The sequence below is a fragment of the Ursus arctos genome, unplaced genomic scaffold (genome assembly GCF_023065955.2).
Source record: "Ursus arctos isolate Adak ecotype North America unplaced genomic scaffold, UrsArc2.0 scaffold_2, whole genome shotgun sequence".
NCBI lineage: Eukaryota > Metazoa > Chordata > Mammalia > Carnivora > Ursidae > Ursus > Ursus arctos.
The window spans coordinates 44,780,764-44,793,153 of NW_026622874.1; the positions used below are offsets into that span (position 1 = coordinate 44,780,764).

The 12,390-nt window shown below is 35.9% G+C and overlaps 1 pseudogene; it reads left to right on the top strand.

Moving 5' to 3' along the window:
- The window catches only part of LOC113268773 (heterogeneous nuclear ribonucleoprotein D-like), a 158,393-nt pseudogene extending 157,787 nt beyond the window's left edge, over positions 1–606 (top strand).
- The last annotated feature ends 11,784 nt before the right edge of the window (positions 607–12,390 follow it).

Consider the following 12,390-nt stretch of genomic DNA (forward strand, 5'->3'; position numbering starts at 1 on the left):
ATAAAATAAAATAAACAAAATAAAATAATAAAATAAAAAGAGAAAGAAAGAAAGAAAGAAAGAAAGAAAGAAAGAAAGAAAGAAAGAAAGAAAGAAAGAAAGAAAGAAAAAGAGGGAGGGAAGGAACAAACAAACTGATATCATCAAATTGGTTCTGGGAAATGTGAAATCAAAGTTGTACAACACAAAGAGGTGTATAGGCAGCAATAGCAACAAGAAAAAGGAGGAAGAAGTGCTGCAGCTTGTGGATGAGATGGTACGAGGGGTTGTGGAGGAGGTCAGGGCCAAAACTGGAACCAAGAATTTAATAACTCTTATGATCAAGCATATGGAAATTACAATAGTGCCTATGGTGGTGATCAAAACTATAGTGGCCACGGCGGGCATGATTATACTGGGTATAACTATGGGAACTATGGATATGGACAGGGACATACAGACTACAGTGGCCAACAGAGCACTTATGGCAAGGTGTCTGGAGGGGGTGGCAATCACCAAACAGTTTCCAGCCATACTAAAGGAGGATGCTGGAGAAAACAGGAGAAGACTGCTAAAGTTAACCCATCTTACAGGACAACATTGAAGGCTGGTGTTCTGTTGATCTAAGATGATTATTTTGTAGAAGACTTTCTACTGTACAAGACACAACTGTGATCAAATGTATATAGCTGCCAATTAATTTTCTTTGTTTTTACTTTGTCTTTTACAATCTGTACTATGACTTGATGTGGATTTGTGTTCACACAAATTTTATTTGTATGATTTCATGTTAAACCTCATGTAAATATTTCCTTATGTGAAATAAATAATAAATAAATATAAAAGAACCAACTTTTGGTTACTGTGATTTTCCCTATTACTTTTCTGTTTAATGATTTCCACTCTCACTTTTATTATTGTCTTTCTCCTCCCTTTGTAGGGTTTCGTTTGTTCTTCATTTTCTAGTTTTTGTCTGTTTAAAAATTTTATTTACTTATTAGAGAGAGAGAGAGCACAGGTGCATGAGGAAAGGGGAAGGGGCAGTGGGAGACAGGGGAAGCAGACTCCCTGCTGAGCAGGGAGCCCAATGCAGGGCTCAATTTGGGCGCGATCCCAGCACCTTGAGATCAGGACCTGAGCTGAAGGCAGACTCTTAATGGACTGAGTCACCCAGGCGCCCCTGTTTGTTTTAAATGGAAGTTGTGGTTCTTCATTTTAGAGCTCTCTTCTTTTCTTATATAGGTGTTATATAGTGCTTTAAATTATTTCCTAAGTATTGTTTTAGTAGAATCCCACAAATTTGGATAAATTGTTTTAACTTTTATACAGTAAAAAAACCAATTTAATTTTATTTCTTCCTCAATGTTTGGATTGTTTTAAATTGTTTTATTTAAAATTCGAATATTTGGGAATTTTCAAGATTGACTTCAAATTTGATTTTATTATATTAAGAGAATATAGTTTGTACAGCATGACTCCTTAAAAATTTTATTAAACATGTTTTATTGTCCAGAATATGGAAAGGAAGTCTTGTTAAATGCTTGATGTGGTCTTTAGAAGAATGTGTCTTCTCTTGTTGGTAGAATATGTAACAGATTTCAATTCATTAAAATGCAGTTAAGTCTTCTATATGCTTAGTGATTTTTTAGTCTATTTGGTCTATCAAATGCTGAGAGTGGTATAAAAATATTTAACTATAATTATGGATTTGTCTTTTTCTCCCTGGAGATCTATCATTGTTTGCTCCTTGTATTTTGAAGCTCTGTTATTAAATGTACAATATTAGGGTTAGTATTGTTATGACCTCTTCATGAATTGTACCCTTTGTCATTATAAAATATTTTTTAAATAACTGGTTTATTCATTGCTCTGAAATCTACTTTATCTGATATTAAAAGAGCCACCTCAGGTTTCTTTTGATTAATGCTAACAAGTTATATATGTTTCCACCACCTTTTTAACTTTAAACCATGTGCGTCTTTATATTTAAAATGGACATCTTAAAGGCAGCAAACATTGTTTCTTGGCTTTTTAAGCAATTGACCATCTTAGGCTTTTAATTTGGATGCCCATACCATGCCATTTATAATTAATGGTATTTTTATGTCTGTGTATAAATCTTTCATCTTGCTATTTGTTTACATGTGTCCCATCTGTTCTTCTTCCATTTACACCTCTCTCTCTCCCCTCTCTCTCTCTCTTTCTCTCTCTTGCCTTGGACCAGTCAAGTACTATGATTCTATTTTATATCTTCTGTTGGCTTATTAGCTACAACACTCTTTAACAAGTTTTATTTCAGTGGTTATTTTAGCGTTTATAGTATACATCATTAGCTACTTTCCATCATCTCTAAATGATATTATGCCACTTTAAAGAACCTTACCAGAGTTTCCTTCCATCTCTTTGATTTTGTTGTTTCTGTTGTTGGTGGTGGTGTTTGTTAGGGTAGTTTTGTGGTAGGAACACTTAACATAAGATCTGCCTTCTTAACAATTTTGAAGTATACGACACTGTATTGTTAATTATAGGTACTACGTTGTAGAGCAGATCTCTAGAACCTATTCATCTAGTATAACTGAAACATGACACACATTGAACAATGACCTGTTGTTCCATAGCTATACCTTGTTTTTAAGATATGATCGGCAGGTCTAGGGCAGCATTTAGTCTAAGTATCTTCCGTTGCTAAGGCAAGAGCTTTTTGTGTACTATACCCCCACCTCCATAAGTTATGGTGAAAACAGACCAGTTTGTTGGCCTGTGTGAATACTGAGTACTATTTCCTTTGATCCTTTCATGTGGCTCTTCTCCCATTCTGAAGGTGTGTCTTCACTACTTCATGTGTGAGCTCGTGGGTATTCTACTCAATACTCAATATTTGTGCAGATATTTGGAGTTCTCTAGGAATCCCTCTCCTTTCCATTCCCTGCCCTGTGAACTTCATCTGCAACAGCTTCCCTAAACTCTCAGCGACAACACTTCAACTCAGAGTCAGCCAGGCTCTGCCACTGACCCCCGTTTCCTACACCACAGCCTGGGAAATCTCTCAAGGCGGTAAGTTGGAGAGTCTTCCCCTCATCTTGTTTGTTTCCTGTGTTTAAGGATCACTCTTCTATATTACCTAATGTTCGATGGCTTTGAAACCATTATGTCATACATTTTTATTTGTTTTTTTTAATTATTTCCATCAGAAGGACAAATCTGGTCACTATTTCCCTATCTTGGCTGGAAGTAGAAGTCCTCAGAATGCTTCTTATTAATAGTATTGGAAGTTTATTTTATAGTTCACAATAAGCCCTGATTTTTTTTTTTAGGTATAGCAAAAAAATAAATAACTTTTTTATGTTGCTTCCTTTAAATACTAATGCTCCTTCAGAAATTTAGTTCCTTCTAACAGATAATATCTGTCATATATGATGAACTTGTAACCTGTAATAATTACTGTATATAGGGGGACGTCTAGGCTATTTTTAATGAATACTAGATGGCATGAGTTCTTATATATATATTGGTATATTTTAGAAACTGGATTAAATTTGAAGGATATAATAAACATGACTCTAAAAAAAGAAGATCACAAAAATATAACCATGAAATATAATTCTCTTAGATTAGCAAATAATTTCCCATTTTTATAATACATATCCATTGAGATGTACATATGACAGCAGATAGGTTGTATTGTCAAATGCACACTGGAAAATATGCGTGTGAGTCTTTCCAGTAACTCACTCAGTCATGCCATAGTCAAAAAATGGGCATACCACTGGCATAAGCAGAAACACTAATAATACTAAAAATACTACCCTTACAAAGTTTATGTCTTGCTTAACATTATCTGTGAGGAATGGACAGCAGTAGTGTCATCCAAGATTTTATTAAACATACACATGCACACACAAAGGACATTTAATTAGTTCTATGTTAAGAAAAGAAACACCCAATTATATGTGCTTTTTCTCAAAAAAGAGGCATGTAAAGCCAAGAATAGAGAATGGTATCAGGACTGAGTCTAATTAGTCTTTTAATCCTTGCTCTTCTGTTTGGTGGCTAAGTAAAATTGAGACAGTTACATTTCTGAATCCAAATTTTCCTCAATTGTAAAATGAAAATAGAATAAATTATAAAAGATAAATAATAAGACAATAAGATAAACTAGACAGTAAACATAGAATTCATTTATGAAGATATAAAGCAAATATATAATTTTAATGATGGGCAGAGATCAACTGAAATCCTGCAAGAATTAACTAGAAATAATAAACATGTTTTCAATGATAATTATTAAATTAAAGATGTCTAGTCTGAAAAAGATGATGTTTTTCCCCTGATCTATCTTGCTAAATCACAGCTACAAACTCCGGAAATGACACATGATAAAACTAAGATAAAACTCTTAAAGGTGGAAGAAGAAGGCAAACTGGTTTGCAACCTCACGACTGAAGAAACATCATGGCATCAGGGCAACCTGTTACCCTTTCAACAAACAGATAAAAAGCACTCCCTTATCCCAATTCCTGACCTAGCAACACAGCTGGGAAAACTTATTCCTTTGTCAGATTAGATGGGAATCCTTCTGAAAACCTCAGAAGAATCCAATACTACAAGGAGAGGAAAATCTACTGAGAAGCCAAAAATAAGTGGCTAGGGGAAGCATTCTCTTTAGCCCCCAGGTCTGAGCCTCCACTTTTCAGCCAAGAGATTCTAGCATATGCAAGTAGTACCTACAAAAAAAGACCCAATTACAGGAAGCATCCCAGTCAATAACCGTGTCCTTCAGGGCAAAGGTTCTCCTCCTCACTCAAGGATACTGGGTAGAGGTTGTGGAACAAGAAAAAGGGAGCCAGTCATAGTAAGTGGCCTTATCCTAGAAGCCTATTTATCCTATGTGCTTAAGAATTTCCTGCCCTGCCCAGATATACCTGACAAGTGAGCAGAAAAGGCAGAAGTGACCCAACCACAACAAAGAGCATGATCTAGGCAGCCTCTTTGTCCTCATAGGCCCAAGAGTATCTTCACCTGCTCAAGAACATGGGGCAGCCAGAGGGCTTGGATAACAGGTCCCACCACACCCCTCCTCCACCTAGAGAAGCCAAGGCAACCTGTTTCTGCCCTGCTGTGCAATAGTAGCAGGGTCCAATGGGAGCAAAAGCAGCACTAGATAAACCACAGACCAAAGGCTCTAAAAATTAAGCTGTCATTAAAAACACATTATACCACATTGATTGCTAGCTAAAATAAAAGATTTAAATAAGAACTAGAACCTCCTAACATAACAGACAATAAAGTCTAGGATATGATAAACAACTACCCATCATACCAATCATTAGTAGTGTCACAAATTGAATAAGAAAAGGAAATCAATTAACACTAACACCAAGTTCAATCAGATGGAATTATCCGACCACAATTTTAAAGCAATACTCATAAAATTGTTTCAATATTCACTTGCACATTCTTCAATCAAATGAAAAAATAGAAATATTCAGCAAAGAAACAGAAGTTATAAAAAAGAAACGAATGGAAATTATAGATATAAAAATATAAAGCAAAAATTAAAATCTCATGGGATTTTTATTAGAGCAAGAGAAAAGAGGATAAAATTTGGTGAACTAAGGACAGAGAAATAGATTTCATTCCATCTTAAAACAAACAAACAAAAAAGAATAGAGAAAATAGGTAGAAAAAGAAAAAAATTGAACAGAGTTCAGGGTCCAGTGCAGTGGGACAATAACAAAAGATATAGCATTTGTACATTGGCGTCCCAAAAGGAGAGGAAAAAGAGACTGGAGCTAAAAGAATATTTGAAGAATTAATATCAGAAAACTCCCCAAATTTGGCAAAAGGCACAGAAGTACATAAGAAGATAAGCAAACTGCAAACATAATCAACCGAAGAAATTCACACCAAGACACATTACAATTATACTTTTTTAAATACTGAAGACAAAAAACCAAAAAACAAAAAAATTTAAAACAGCCAAAAGACCACATTACCCATTAAAAAAAAAAAACACAATTAAAATGGCAGCAATCTGTGACCACAGAGGCCAGAAGAAAGTGGCACAGTATTTTTCAAGTGTTGGGGGGGGGGGGGAATGTCACCGGCAAATTCTACAACCATGAAGTTATACTTCAGTAATCGAAGGGGGAGTAAACACATTCTCAGGTGAAGGAAAACTAAAAGAATCTGTCACTAGCAGACCTACCCCTAAAGACTGGCTAAAGGAAGTTCTTTAAACAAAAGGGATATGATACAGAAGTTAACTCAGATCATCAAAAAGGAAAAACAGACCATGGGAAAAATAGATGAGTACATACAACAGACTATCCTTTCCTTTTGAGTTTTATGATACTTGATGATTAAGACAAAGATGTTTAACACCACTGGATACTTAAGACAACGATTTTTAAAAGTGGGAAAGAGAGGCTCAGCTGTTGAGCATGGTTTTGACTCAGTTCACAATCTCACGGTTGTGAGATCAAGCCCCGCATGGGTTTCCATGCTGAGTCTGTAGCCTGCTTGGGCTTCTCTCTCCCCCTCTGCCCCTCCCCCGCCTGTGTGCATGCTCTGTCTCTCTCTCTCAAAAGAAAAAAAAAGTGAGAAAGGTACTTAAATGGACTATTTTCACATTTCACTTTCAGGTGTAAATGCTGTTACCAATAGTTTCTTTTAAGTATACATATTATACTACACACTTGTATTATGGAATACCCAAAGTAATCATGATAAAAAAGTAAACAAAGAGATACTCTCAATAATACCAAATAAATAAATTCAGGTGGACTCCCCAAAAGGTTCAAATAACCCACAGGAAAGCAAGAAAAAAAGAGAGAGAGAAATGAAAACAAGAGGAGCCAGACACAACAATTTATCCTTCACCCTAGAAAGAATGTATCTCCACATGCCCCACACCACTGTATCTCTAGACATTTTTCTGAAGGCGGAAGGCCTCTGAGCTTTTGTCACAATTATTTCTCACTATCTTACATGCAAATGTCTTACCCATAAATCTAGAATAGTTGTTAGTTCTTGCTTACCAGATCCAACCAGCACAATCTTAGTGCAATGGACAAGTATGAGGTCTTATATAAGAGAAAAGTAATCAAGTTCTCTACTAAATTATGATATAGAGCTAGAAATCTGATATGCCACAGAGATAGGACATTTCAGCCTTTAGAGCTGAAAGCAAACTGCTTCTGGTGGTTTTTATTACAAGATACTGAAGGAAAAAAAAGAAAAAGAAAGAAAAAAGCATTTGCCCAATCAATGGCTGCATACCAGGTATCAGGGATGCACAGAGCAATAAAGACATATCTAATACAGCAGCCACAATTGGAGCTGGTTAAATTTATGATAATCCACCACCACTCTCCAAAATTTGTATATTTTCTGCCCAGGACTAATAGGGGAGTTAAACGAGGATTCCAGGGGAATCATTACCCCTGCATCATTCAAGTCCTAGGTGGTGGCACTAGTTTCTGCAATCCCTCCAGGAATACATGCTTTAGTTTACTCTTCCTAGTTTAGGGAGCTTCCTAAGCAGTAGCTCCCACTTGGCTTGTTTTGTTTTATTTTTAACCAAAATTAGGGAATCAATATGAGGATTCTGCAAACTGCCAAGTATGTCTATTTCAATTATGCATTCTGGAATCAGGGAAATGACCAAAGGATGGGTCTGGAGACCCACTGGACCCGCTGTGAGATGGACCTAAGCTAAAATCCCATTAATCATTTGATCTCCATAAGCTCCTACTCTGACTAATGGATCACAGTGACAGTCTGGATCTCTTAGAATTCGTGTCAGTTCAAAGACAGTATCTATTACCCCCTGTAAAATCTGATTATTTCCTTTTCCCTAAATGCACATTCAGTGTGGCAATAAGCCATAGATCCTGTTGGGGAAGGTTGGAAGAAAGGTTAAAAGAAATTTTTGGTAGTGTAGTGGGATAGTTCCTCAAGGAAATCTGCTTCACCTTCCTTCACAGAGTGTGTGTCAATAAAGTGACTCAAGTCTAGGAATTGATTGACGGCCTGTAACTCTGTTTTCATGATTCAAGTTGGACTTCTGCTTACTTGATCTAGAACTCTTCCCCTTGTTAAGTCAAACAAGAATTTAGTTGATGCCCTCTGTTTTATTTCTTGGGATTCCATGATCAGCTAGTCAACAATCAGTCTCTGTGAGTTACACTATCATGTATAGTGTTTTGACACTGCTGTCCATCACAGTAACCATGATGACCTTATTTTTGGCAATTAGGTTACCTCTTGGCCCCCGCTTCCTGATATCCAATTACCCCCAATGCAGCAATTAATAATCCAGGGTAGTACTTTCCACTGTAATTTATGACCCGCATAGTACAGTAACTACAGAGCTCCTCAAGAATGCCCAGAATCCTCTCACAAACTTATTTCTTACAGCCATGGTGAAAGGAGTGGGTAAAGTGGTCTTAAATGATAAATCCCTTCTAAAGTTCCAATCTCTCTAAACCTTTAGATATCTTCCTCTACGGTATACCAAATCAGTTCTGGATTTTGGCTTCATTTAGTGTAGGCCACCTTTTGAGCTGTTTCAGCCAAATAACAAAACAACAGAGCCCTTATTAATCCCTTAAACTACAACAATGAATTGAGAATCTCTACTTAGTGGCACATATCAATAAATTCATCTTAATACAACTTCAGTTTCTTCCATCATTGCCCCATATCATTAATATCCACTCTGACCCTATAACCCAGCATTCTATCCATGTAAATTTTTAAAAATTATGCAATTATTTTAGAGTGTTGTATAACTTCTCATGGGTTATACTTTGTACCTCTCCCTTCAGATCCTTCTGGGACTGGAGTCTAGTTATAAGTCTTGAAGCAAAGAAGGGAGGTAGGGGTAGGTCCTGAGGAGAATTGTCTGTCTTCCTAGACAACTACTTCATGGGAGACCATTACACATTCTCCAGGCAAAGCAGGGTTAACTTTCTCAGACAGGAGTAAAAGGGCTACTTCTATTGGCAAAAAAGACTCAGCAAAATTTAGGGGTTCAATGTCCCCAACTTTATCAGCACATATGCCCTCCTTCTAATTTTCAAAATCCTATTCATTCCCAATTAATGTCTTCACTGTAGCAGAAGACACCCTGAGAGATGGGATCCAATACCAATCACAGCCCAACATTTCAGTCTACCATTTTGAGATGTGAATAAAGTGTACCAACAGTAATTGGCGGGTTGTGATGAGACACAAAATAAAACTGTAATTTATTTGCAGAAATCAGACAGCTCCTGAAGTTTTAAAGCAATGGAGGAATCAGATGGTCAAACTTGTGTTTTATAAAAACAACTCACGTGGTAGTACATTTATACTGAAAGACAGAGAGGCTACAAAATAGGAAGAAAGCTAGGATAGAATGCCAACATTTATTTCTGGAATGTTCTGTCTTACATTGATGGTCAACTTCTGTTTATTTTTTAAGATGCACATTAGAAGTTCTTCAGGAAACATTAGCAAGAGTTCCCTAAGGAACGTTAATCACTTGCTGTTATACTGCCTCATCCAAAATATTTTGAAACCTTATGACAAGACCATTTTATCATTATTTTTTCACGCATTTAAAAAAAACATGAGGTATTGGGGATTGAGCTAATTGTACTTCAGAATTCAAGGAAAATTATAAAAAATACTATGGAATTTTTTATATATTAAAATATGTCTTGGGCACCTGGGTGGCTCAGTTGGTTAAGTGACTGCCTTTGCTCAGATTATGATCTCAGGGTCCCAGAATCTAGTCCTGCATTGGGTTCCCCGCTCAGCAGGGAGTCTGCTTCTCTCTCCTACCCTCCCCCTCTCGTGCTCTAATAAATAAATAATTAAAATACGTCTTATGTATTTATCCTGTTTTATTTCCATTCTCCTTTCCTGTTTCCTCCATGTCCCCAAAGATAATAATTCTAATGATTTTAATATATTGCTTTATTTAAATATGTGTTCTTTCTGGGACATGTTGAATTTTAACTTTATATATATTTCTAACTACACATATATTTTAGCTCCAATATATTTCTATTCTTCATTCATGTTGTATGAGCACATTGAATCTACTTTTTGTAACACTCTGCTTTTCACAGATCTATAAATTACTGATATAATATTTCTATTCTTCATTCATGTTGTATGAGCACATTGAATCTACTTTTTGTAACACTCTGCTTTTCACAGATCTATAAATTACTGATATACTCTCCTACTAATGCACAGATTGATTCCAACTTTCCAATGTCACAAAAATGCCACATATAATGCCATATTGAATATCCTTTAAGGTGTCCTTTTATGGACCAGTGTTAGAATTTATTTGAAATATACATTGAGGAATGGAATAAATCATGCACATTCTTGACTTGAGTAAATACTGCCAGATTGCTTTCCAGGATGATTGCTCCAAACTACATTCTCATCAGTAGTGCATGAAGGGTCTTATATAGATACTTTCTTCTCTACATTTCTAATTTCCTCAACATAAAGTAATATCCATCATCAGTTTATTCTGTATTCCTCTGGTTATAGATGAATTTCAGTATTCATATGATTTTTAGCTTACTGGGATTCCTCTTTACAAACTACCTGTTTATTAGGGTTCTAGTCATTTCCTAATTGATTTTCAAGAGTCCCTTGTATATTTTAATCCTTTTGTTATTTCAGACAATAAGAATATTTTCTCAAAGTGTTACTTTCTGATAATTATTTCTATGATGAGCTTTGTTTTACTGAAAAGAAATTTTTAATTTTGATATATTCAAATTCATTTTTTGGTTTTTAGTTTATACCTTTTGCTTTTCATGTATATATAAATATTTTCCAACCCTATGATGCAGTGATATCCCACACTGTCCACGCTATTTGTGGTTTTACAGATCATCTTATTCCATCTGGAGTTCAACTTTGTATAAGGCACTCATTAGAAATTCCGTCTTACTCTTCTCCATTTTGTTTCTCAAATGCCATCCAACCCAGAAGTTCTTATATTCTAGTTGGTATTGCTGGTCTATGCAAATTCTGTTGTGTTTGGTATAACTCTTGTGGTCGGCAACCTTGCCAGGCAAGATGGAGTGCGATCCCTATACCCAATCTCCCCTGCTCATTACAATCTCGAAGCTCAGGACATAATAACCCAGATAGCAACTACCAGAGAATGATGAAAAGTTACCAGCAGGTGGATCACAGAGGAAACCACAGTCTAAACATTATGATACTCAAATGGTCAAATTTCACAGTTGTTTTTCTCAATTTTTTTCTCCGTTTTGACACGGGGGTGGGGCTGGGTCCTAGACTGAACCGTGAGTGGACACAGCCAAATCTGCAAAATAAATCCTCTTCTTTCTAGCCTAAGGTCTGTAAAGGGGCCATATGAGGCAGAGAATGTGGGAGGAATCACACCTCTTTCCTTTTTCTTTTTTTTTCTTCTGGTATTTCCTTTTATTTCTTCCTTCTGAGGTCATCCCATTAGGAGATCTTCACAGCAGTGGTCAGGTTTTTGATCTACTGTTTGTTGGCACTCCTTTATGTATTTTGTTTTTCATGGATTACCCACTTGGATGATTCAAAGTCATACTCAAAAATCCTTCAGAGTCCAAATTATGGATCACTATAGCCTGATCACCACATTTTAAGCTCTGTCTCTGGCTAAACATATTCTATTTAATAATATACATTATGTCTTCATGGTCTCATTCCACATGTCCCAAACTATATCCTACATCTTTAACTTGCAAAGCCAATAATACTGACCAAGATACAAAGAAGACCCAAGTAATTTTACTCTTGCCACTAAAATTTTGTAGCTCTATGTATTCCAGTAAGGAAATCAGGAGGGAAATGAGTATAGAGTAAGAGAGAAATTTATAGAAATTCAGAGGAAAACTCTCAAAAAGAGATTTCTTTTATAGAATGTGATATTTTTGAACTTTAGTGATAAGAGTCCTGCTTCAAAGGGGAAAAAAATGTATGCAAAGGAGTTTTAAAGGAATACTGGACCTAATTTGTGCCAGATTATTTGCAACAGATTTCTGTGAGTTAGGGATCCCCTGTACTTTTCTCAAAAGTGGTTCAGACTAAACAGCAGTTGCTCTACTGATTTTTGGCATCTCTATTTCAACACCAGCTCTAATAACTACATAATTATAAAGCACTCTGAAATTCATCAACCTTCTGAATTCTTATAAAAATATCTATTAGTGTATTTTTTTCACTTCTAACACTTCAATCCTTAAGATTCAAGAGCTAAATGAGATGGGCCTCAGTTTGTGAGTTTCTCTTCCCTGAGGAATTGCAATCCTGTGGTACCTGAATAAAAATTATATTTTGTCCAGTTTCTCATGCCAATACTTCCATTGTTAGATATCAACTCAATTACTCTCT